The following is a 7971-nucleotide window of genomic DNA, read 5'->3' as shown; positions in this document are numbered from 1 at the left end:
CACATTTTCTCTATGCTTCTCTGGTAAAAACATTTGCCACTTGGCTCCTTTGGTTAACCATTACTTAACTGTAGTTGAAGCCACTCCTTGTAAACCAGGAGTGCTTCATTAAGAGAATTATAAGTCTGGGGCTGTCTGAAAATTCCCACTGGCTTTGTGAATAGCAGCTTCTGTAGAACATCCAAAGCTTCTTCTGCAGCATTAAAGGGAGTTCTTCCCCTTCCCCATTGCACTCTGAAGTGTCCAGCCTCTCCACAGCTGTAGCATCTCTTTCCAGAAGGAAGCAGTGCGGTATCTCTTCTGACACCTTCCTGACACTTTACTTTTTGAGGTAAAAAAAAAAAAAACACTTCCTGTTGCACACCAGTGAGGGATTTCTGCATATTTATCTGAGTCTCTACTAATTGCCTTACTTTCTTTATGCATCTCAAGCTGAGTTTGTACCACCTGAGCCAGTGATTGCTGGGTCAGATGGCACTCCTGAACACAGCACCTCAATATAGTTTAAAGCTGTACAGTTCTGTTTTCCCAATTTTAAGCTGCAATCCACTTCTTCAGCCTCTGGGCTCTCAGACTCTCCCTGATTCTTTTCTTCTTTAGGACCTTAAGGATTCCCCACTTTTCTAAGGACTGAAAAGCTTGATTCAACTTTTCTCCAGAAGCAGCCAGCCAGAGATCTTCTTCTTTCCTCAGACTATAGCACACTCCACAGTCTGTGCCTTCAGCCCCTGTAACCCCAACTGTTTTGTCCTCCCCGTGCAGACTCTCAGGTCTCTCTTACCTTCTTTTTTCCCTGCCCCCCTCCCCTAGACACCCTAGGAATTGTAGTTTCTCCTTTCCAGCTACCCCTTTCCACAGGGTTGTGTCACAGTGTAGAGACTCCATCTCCCATCACCTCCAGATCCTTCCAGATCACCTCCAGATCCTTCTAGCAGACCTATTGTCATTCCCAGGAGGCACAGACGTTCATACCCCCTTTCTCTGTGTTCCCCAGGTGGTGAGTCAGGCATAAATATGCTGTTCATAGCCATGTAATGACAGTAATAAAACAAATAAACCCCCAATCCCCATGCAGCAAACAAAATATCAGTTTTAAACCCTAACACCTAAGAGCAGCTAAACAGTAATAGTGCTTCCCATCTAAATACCACATCAATAAATAAAGTGCAGAGCTCCTAAATACACAATCTCTACATCCAATTATTAATACAACCCACTACAAAATATAAAGTGATACAAATGTGAACGAACCAGTATAATATTATCAATAGTGACCACACACATATACATAAATATTGCCAGCACACCCATGTGTAATAGATCGCTAATAATGCATAATGAATGAAAATCAATCAATGCGATTCAAAAGTCACTTATAACATGTATATTCAGCAACCAGTCCCATATATCTTCATTTCATCTTCGGTGTAATCTTCTCACAACTGCATATGTGACACACAGTGAAACACTTTCACCCACCGTGCCTTTTGCATGTGCGTTCACCTGGAATATTGCACCTCTTAAACTGCAGAAGGTCACATAACCCATATTTCCCACAGGGGTAGTTCTCTGTCCAGGACTGCTGTTAGAAATGATTTTGGCCCTGTACAACCTACCTGATGGGGCCCCCTTCAACCCCATCCTTTGCCCCGCCTTAAAACAAAATGCAGGTTTGTCACTGTTTACGTATACATGCGGGACCAACGTGCATGTTTGCAATTACGCATGAGCAAGGGGAATGGGGGCTTTAAAAAGGTTTTACATTTTATTTTATTATTTATGTTATTACATTTTTTTTTACACTGTATCTTTACATTTTTTAAAACATTTTTGTAGGGGGTGGTTGCCCCAGAGCCAACAGGACGTGGCTCATTTTTGGTGGGGGGTGGATGTAGCACCCTCCTAGGTAGGAGCTAGGCAAAACATATGTGTGGCCCTGCCTGCTTATCAGGAGGATCTTATCTGTCAGTTAGCCTGTCACATGCTTCCAGGTGTGACCTGTTGAGTCTGGGGAGTCTCACCACTGTATCCAATGAGGGACCTTCTTGGACAGCGGAGGAAACCTAGCCAATAGTACACCAGGGTATATGACTGTCCCAGTGGGTGGGCATTGCTGCAATGCATCCTTGAGTTGGAAATAAATCCTGAGGGGGCATGTGACAGGGTGTCTTTTGGTGGGAGCAATGTCCTAGGAGGAGGTGGATGGTTGTCTCTCCTCCTGCTGAAGTAAGGAAGGTGGTCCAGGCAGTCGGCCTAGGGACCAGGGGTTGAGCTGTGCTGCAGAGGATTCAGTGTGCTGACCAAGTGAAGCTGCTGGGCAGAATACTTCTGGAAAAACAGTATCGTGAGTACTTAAGGATCTGCTCAGGGGTCTGCCTAAGAGAGGGGACCACTCCAGAGGGGTCGAGGGGATCAAGGAGCCAGCTAACCCAGAGTGATACAGTAAAAGGGGCGCCAGGAAGTTGTTCAGCAGTACAGTCTTCTTTAAAGGATAGCTACCTCAGGAAAGGAGTACCTCAGGAAGCTAAAAGGACTCTTTCACAGCCAAGGGCAAAGTGAATTGGTGGCCTAGCCGTAACTAGCTCAATCAGCATTACCCAGCGCCAGTCAGCGTTAACCAGCGTCAATCAGCATTTTTTTATATCCTCCCAGCCTATTGTGCATAGTTCAGTTCAGTTGGAGTATCCCACTCATTCCCTTCTCCTATCCAGGTTCCTAATAAAACATAAAAACCAAAGAAACTGGACTGGTCCTTGTCTGAGGTAAAAATACTTGGAAACATATCAGAATGTTCTACTGTTGCTATTAATAACCCAGGGGAACCCACACACAGCAGCTAGCATGGGAGTAGTGCTACATGTATAAATATATTTTATAAAAAAAAAAAAAAAATAACCAAAATAAAAGTAAAATAATTAAACATCTTTTCCCTGTGTTGTTCTATTTATTTGTTGGAGTGTTTATTTTTTTTTTTTTTTTTTAGTTATTTGAGGTTTTTAGATAATAGGAAAAAAGAGAGAACAAATAGAAATTTGAAAAACGTGATAAAACAGTACAAAGTTATATAGTGCCATGAGGCAAAATTATGAGGGAATTCTGGAAAACACAAAATAATCAATTTTACTTTTAAATTAAATTTGGCAAAATTGACCTATCATTCCTAATAGTGGTATATTACAAACAGGGCCGCTAATAAGGCAGTGCAGCCAGCCCTCCCGTACTGGGCCCGGACACCATCAGTTCAAATGGGGGGCCCGGGAACCTGCTGAGCTTATTGCCGACTTATTGTCGACACCAATTCTCATCTGCCATAAGAATGGATCCCCCTGCAGTGCTTCTAATTTCTCCTCCTCCTTGCTCCGACTGCACTGCAGGGGGATTGGTCCTAGCATATGTATCCCTTTAATCTGCTGTCCGGACCCTCCTGTGTGCCCTTTTCCCCCCACAGCGCTTCCAGCTTTCCTCTCATCCTCTCCTGCCGGCAGCTGCTGTGGGCACAAAGGGGGATGTTTCAGGATAGAGAGCAGGGTAAGGGGCCATTAAATATGTAATTTACTGGCCACTTCCCTTCCCGAATGAACACAGTGAGAAATCGGTACCAATCACTCCTGTGTCCATTCATCACTGAGGCACAGTAAACAGTGTATATTATGCTTCTGTTTGTGAATGAACTGGAAGCCTCAGATAATTTCCTATTCATTCATCTGTGCAGCTGAGGCTGCAGAGAAAGGGACTGATAAATCCAGGTCCTCAGAGAGTTTCGGCAGGGGGGGGGGGGCTGTCAGGTAGGCTGTATGGGGCCCCGTGATTTCTAACAGCAGCCCTGAATACAATGCATGTGTTGTCTGTATAAAGTATAAGATGCTGAAAAATCTCTCACTTACCCACAATGGGTACGTCCAGTTTGGTTACATTTGGTGGGTTATAAAAACAGAATGAGACATCTAGAAAAGAGGGTAAATTAGTTAATTGATAAAATTCATTTAATTAGTAATACTTCATCTCATCATATTTTATTTTTCAGCTGCATTCATCTGGATTTCAGGTGCAAATCAGGTCCAAATTTTGGGCTGAATTTGCTGGGTTCACACTAGCTGCAGCTGAAGTTCCCAGCAGGGGTCCGGTGCATCCCTGTTCTTAATTTCAGGTGCAAATCAGGTCCAAATTTTGGGCTGAATTTGCACCTGAAACAAAGCCAAAGACGCACAGGACCCTTTTCCTGTGCGACTTGCGGCCGCCCCGAAGATGTGTGAACCGGCTCCATTGAGAGCCAGACACAGTCTTCTGTCATGCGAATTGAATGCGGGGAAACCGCAGTGTGGACCCAGCCTTATACTGGCTATAAGCAACATCTTATGGTACATTTAAAGTGTTTCCCTGTGTGCTCCCCTGGTCCCCCCCCCCCCCACTGTGCTCCCTCCCCTCTCCTACTGACTGCTGCAGGGGATGTGTCACAATAGAGAACCAGGAGGGGGATGGTAAATATGTAATTTACCAGCTCCTTCCTTTTCTGAATGGACAGAGTCATAGTCAGTGACATTGTAAAAAAATAAAATAATATAATGATAAAAATAATACAATTACAATACAAAAAAATAAAAACTACACCAGTGGGTGAACTTCCAGGATCACAAAGGTCACACTTGTGACTGGGCCCTGGCATTCCACCACCATGGGGAGGCCCCAAGATGGCAGGAAGGGGGCCCACTGCAGAACTTGTGAAAGGGTCCCGCTGCGGGGCCATAATAAAGGGCCCCGCAATGAGAGTAAAGGGCCCCAGGATCAGTAAGAAGAGCCCCAGGCTTAAAGGGAAGGGCCCCAGCCAGCGACCCCAAACACACTTCCAAGACGACCACTGCCTAATGGTGGCCACACAAAATATTGACACCTTGAGCCCAATTTGGACATTTAACTTAGGGGTGTACTCACTTTTTTTTGCCATCGGTTTAGACATTAATGGCTGTGTGTTGAGTTATTTTGAAGGGACAGCAAATGTACACTGTTATACAAGCTGTACACTCACTACTTTACATTGTAGCAAAGTGTCATTTCTTCAGTGTTGTCATATGAAACGATATAATGAAATATTTACCAAAATGTGAGGGGTGTACTCACTTTTGTGAGATACTGTGTATATATATATATATACACAGTATCTCACAAAAGTGAGTACACCCCTCACATTTTTGTAAATATTTCATTATTATATATATATATATATATATATATATATATATATATATATATATACATATATATATATATATATATATATATATATATATATATATACATATATATATATATATATATACACACACACACACACACAGTATTTTCTCTGTGACTGCCACTATCATTGACATGACATGACAAAAATGATTTCTTACTGTCGGTGGTGTTTTTGCAGTCAATATTTATTTGATTATCCAGGTCACTTTTTATTTTTTCATAAACTTTGGCATATTCTTCAGTCAAATTATCATTGAGGATAAAGTCCAGTTCTACGATCACCACATGGTCCACAATAACACTTCCAGGCCTAAAAAAAAAAAAAAAAAAAAAAAAAAATCCATCCAAAGAGCTTTATTTTACAATATACTGCAAAGAGAAATACAACTGAATTTGAGTCAGAGCCATCAAAACTCCTATAGAAATGTTACCCCTTACCTTAGCAATATTTTTTGTCATCTTTCCAAACATTGCAGTTCTTCTTGTATATGGATGAGCTAAGGCGTTTGTGGATCCTTATCAAAATCTTTAAGAGCTATGCCACCAAGAAGCTGTCACCTGTACCACGCCAAATACTGGGAGCTGTAGGGTCACTTCCTGCCCTGCAGTTGCAGGTATACTGTATATGCTGCTTATGATTGATACATGCCGCTTATGATTGGCCTAGTACAGTAACGGCTTTCTGGTGGACTCATTCACACGGGTACGGACTAGGATGCAAACATTCTCCAGCTCATCCTTTTTCTTGAACAGACCCCACTTGAAAAAATGTGATCAACAGGGCCTCTGTTTAGAAGACCAGTCACTATTGTTTCCCATAGGCGTGCGCACAGGGTGTGCCAGGTGTGCCTTGGCACACTCTAATCACCCCTTGTGGTGCAGATTCCCCCTGTTTAGACCCCTGATATTTAACCAAAGCTCCCTAACTGTGCTAACAAAAAAATATAAAATTGTAAAAAAAGAATAAAAAATAACAATAGAACTACAGGCACCGATCTCTACCCTACTGACACCATCAGTATATACACATGGATATGTGTTTGGGCCTTGGGGTGCACACCCTAATGCAATAGGCTGTGCACACCTATGTTGTTTCCTAACTTTGAACCAGCTGGCTGGTGTTGTATCTACCCTTTGGTAGTTCAGGCATGACAAACAATGCCATTTTAACATCTCTATCCTGGCGGTTTGACAACAATCTACACCTTCAGCCATATATTACAAACAATTAGCATGACTCCCTGATGTTGCGGGCCCTTGGATTGGATTATCTAATTAAAACAAGGTGGATTACTACCTTTTTCACATCCCAACCTGTCCTTGGACATTCAGCATCTGCCTTGACAAGTTTCATGGTAAGGTGACTAAGTTACTGGTGTGGTAAAGAATGCAGGGTTGATTCTGGGAATTGTAGTCCTGGGAATTCTGGGCGCCTGACAGGAAAGAGAAGAGAACGACATGATCCGCATCATCCTCATCCAGAACCAGGCCGGGAAGACTCGTCTGGCTAAGTGGTACATGCAGTTCAATGACGGATGAGAAGCAGAAGCTGATTGAAGAGGTTCATGCCATGGTAAACGTCTGAGATGCCAAACACACCAACTTTGTGGAGTTCAGGAACTTTAAGATCATCTATTGCCGATACGCCGGCCTGTACTTCTGTGTCTGTGTGGATGTGACGGACAATAACCTGGCCTATCTGGAGGCCATTCACAGCTTTGAAGAGGTGCTAAAAGAATATTTCCACAATGTGTGTGAGTTGGATCTGGCGTTTAATTTCTATAAGGTTTACACGGTGGTGGACGAGATATTTCTAGCAATAGAGATCCAGGAAACCAGCCAAACCAAAGTCCTGAAACAGCTGCTGGTGCTGCATTCCCTGGAGTGACCTGTGACCCTCGCTCATGTGTTTCCTGTCATGTGACCACATTCTCGGATCAGTTCCCCCCCCCCCATCCTATGACAATGTTACTCTCCCGCCACACTCTTCTCTACCTCCATCCTGTCTCACCTGCCCCGTCCCTTCATCGGGAGTGACCTTTTTTATTTTTGTACAATTAATGTGAAGAGAATAAAACATTCTATGGATATTAAAATGCAGAGTTATGCTGACACTCCTTTTCATGCAAGAGCCACTTTAGATCCTATCCCAGGGCAGACAGCTCAACAGATGCCACTGTCCAAGAACCAAATAGAATTGAGTACCAGCACTCTAAAAAATCACAATTTATTTTTGAATATATAGGGGTTGATTTACTAAAGACAAATAGGCTTTAAACTTTGCAAGGGAATTTTCCTTAAAAATTTGTGAATGTGTTGAAGCTTGACTTTTCAAAGAATACCCAATCACATGTAAGAAAAAAAAACAAAAAAACAAAACCCAAGATGGAAAGAGGTGCTCCCTGATGGCGATTGACAGCTTCCAATGGTAGGGGTTCACACGGTCCTGTGTGCGGCAGCTACACTGAACCGGGGCCAATGCATTAACCGAAGCCAAGTCCTCCGTGAGGACCGGAAGTGGCACATGAGTGACGTCACCGGAAGTGACCGGAAGTGACGCCGAGGAGATAAACAGGAAGCCGGGCGGGACGGAGGAAGTATCACAAGCACTTCTGAAAGCTTCTGGTTGCCACAACTACATGTTTCGCTATACCTAGCTTTGTCAAGTTCTTGAGCCGCTACCATTGGATGCTGTCAATCGCCATCAGGGAGCACCTCTTTCCATCTTGGGTCACCCGA

The 7971-nt window shown here is 43.3% G+C and overlaps 1 pseudogene across 1 annotated transcript; it reads left to right on the top strand.

Moving 5' to 3' along the window:
• The first annotated feature begins 6690 nt into the window (after positions 1-6690).
• On the top strand, positions 6691-7258 carry LOC309555174 (AP-2 complex subunit sigma-like; annotated as a pseudogene). The gene has a single exon. The product of its transcript is annotated as an AP-2 complex subunit sigma-like (transcript).
• Positions 7259-7971: the final 713 nt, after the last annotated feature.

The sequence above is a fragment of the Pelophylax lessonae genome (genome assembly GCF_965119305.1).
Source record: "Pelophylax lessonae genome assembly, chromosome: 4".
In the NCBI taxonomy this organism is placed as follows: domain Eukaryota; kingdom Metazoa; phylum Chordata; class Amphibia; order Anura; family Ranidae; genus Pelophylax; species Pelophylax lessonae.
Note: the sequence above shows the minus strand (reverse complement) of the source record. Positions and strands in the feature narration are given on the sequence as shown.